The sequence below is a fragment of the Piliocolobus tephrosceles genome, unplaced genomic scaffold (genome assembly GCF_002776525.5).
Source record: "Piliocolobus tephrosceles isolate RC106 unplaced genomic scaffold, ASM277652v3 unscaffolded_4963, whole genome shotgun sequence".
NCBI lineage: Eukaryota > Metazoa > Chordata > Mammalia > Primates > Cercopithecidae > Piliocolobus > Piliocolobus tephrosceles.
In genome coordinates this window covers 1511-3598 of record NW_022332011.1, presented here as the reverse complement: position 1 = coordinate 3598, position 2088 = coordinate 1511, and the positions used below count along the sequence as shown (strand labels likewise).

The 2088-nt window shown below is 54.3% G+C and overlaps 1 non-coding gene across 1 annotated transcript; it reads right to left on the bottom strand.

The window, feature by feature from the left end:
• Window positions 1–532: 532 nt before the first annotated feature.
• LOC111536387 lies at window positions 533–1450 on the bottom strand. The gene is made up of 3 exons (XR_003307419.1): window positions 1391–1450; window positions 855–967; window positions 533–643 (listed from the first exon to the last, which is right to left on the bottom strand). It is a non-coding gene; the product is annotated as an uncharacterized LOC111536387 (transcript).
• Between the last annotated feature and the right edge of the window lie 638 nt (window positions 1451–2088).

Genomic DNA, 2088 nt, shown 5'->3' with positions numbered 1-2088 from the left:
GTGGGGCTGACTCAAATTCAGAAAAAGCCAATGGCAAGAGAAGGAAGCGCGGGGGGGTGCACAAATAGGTGTGCTAGGAGAGGCCAATCCTGTGGCTGGCTGTGATCCTTCCCAGCCTCATCCTGCCTTTGCAACCACTACAGCAGGGCACCTGCCCCATGGAAGGCACCCATGCCTCCATTCACCTGTGACTTTCACCTGTCCCTCCTCCAGTAGGAATCAAACTGCACTGTCACATGGTCCTCGATGGCACCTGGAAGTTGAGCTAGATTTGCTCTGTCTCAGCTGAAGTGAGGGACAAAGGTCACTAAGGATCCAGCTCTTCTAGGACCTGCTGTCCTATGAGCCTCCTTTCTCTGCCCTGAGGATCTGGGTCTGGACTCTGGGCTGAGGCTTCTCCTCCAACTCACCTCAGCTCAGCGTACCTCTCTTATGTCCAAGGCGGCAGGACCAAGGGATTCAGAGACAAACACACCCCAGCTGAGGCCATCACTATAGCACCAGATCTCTGCCTGTGACCCAGGGAACTCACCTCCTCCTGGGGCCTCAGCCTAAGTCTTCTGAGACTAAGTGAGGAAGCCGGGGCACAAATAAACTGGAGTCTGAAGTCGGTGAACAGTGGTCTCAGGTCTGCACTCTGACCCTTGAAACACAATGACCACAGGAGATTCAATTAGCAACACCTATGCTCCCTTCCATGCAGTGAAGTTGAGTAAAACCCAAAGGTTTTTACCCAATAGAAGAGGGGTAATGCCTCATTCTAGTTTTAAGAGTTGACATTCATGCACAACTCAATTATCCTCAGTGAGCGAAACCCTGCCTTTCTGAGTGGGGCTTTGGTACCAACTGATCACCTGCTGTGCCACTTTCATTCACTGAAGAAATGAGTGCCTTCCATGAGCCGGTTCTCCATGCTGCAAATCCATCAGTGAACAAAATTTCAAATTCCCAGCTCCAGATTTCTAGTCTGGAAGAAGAGACACACAGGAAACAATAAACATGATAAAGTACAGGAAAAGAAAAAGGCTCCCTCAGGTTTGCTACCTACGTGACTTTGGACAGGCTGCCAAGCCACACTGTGCCGTTTTCTCTCTATAGCAGGAAAATAATCATCGTAACACCTCACAGGGCTCCTATTAATGTGAAACATTTGCAAGAGTGCCTGGCAATTACCAGGGGGTGAGGATACAAGTGCTGAGTGACTCAATCAATTAGTCACTCGTTGGCCCCGAACCTCGCCCCCAACACTCACGCCCACCGCCCGTGTCACTCAACCCCCACAAGGGCGCTCACCCGTGGCCCCATGACCCCACGGCCCCGTAAACTCCTGTCATTCCTCCCGTCCCCCACATTCCCCTATCAAAAGCATCACCACCCCCCTCCCGCTTACTTCACTGCCAAGTGCCTGAAACCTCAGGAGCGGAAGACCACAGCCAGTGTGAACGAAGCACCACCCTCCGGGTCAGCCGAGCATTTCCGCTTCCTACCGCCCCCTGGGAACGCGAGGTCAAAGCAATGCGCACGCGCAGTGACTTGAAGGCGGAGCAACAAAGGCTACGGCCGATATGGTGCTCCCCGGTCCGCGCTTCAATGGTTATGACAGTGTTAACTCTAAGGGGAGAAGGAATGTGTGACCATTTCCAATGGTGAGTCGTACAAAAGGCTCGGGGAGGCGTACCTGGGCGGAGACAGGCGAGAGAACTCCGCGCGGTCTCTCCAGTGGCCAGGTCCCCGCCAGCTCCGAAGCCGAAATGCCTTCTTCCACTTCATTATCTTGCAGTGGACGTGAGGTGTTCCCACCCCTCTGTCCCCAAGGCTACTGTTTCTGTCTTCCGCTCCTGGGAATAGGAAAAAGAGTCGCGCTTCTGACATCAGTGGCAGCTCCGGAGCGCGGCCCTCTAGGGTCCAGGCAGGCCACACGGAGCGGGGCCCCAAGCCTCGCTCAGAGCGTCCTAAGAGCAAGAGGTCTGGCCCAGTCGGGGAATTGACCTGGAAGAGGGGCCTTGGAGCCGGGCTACAAAGCCAGCAACCTCCCGAAGTGAGGGAAGAAAGCCTCATTCTGATTGTTCTCTACCCAATGGAGGGGCT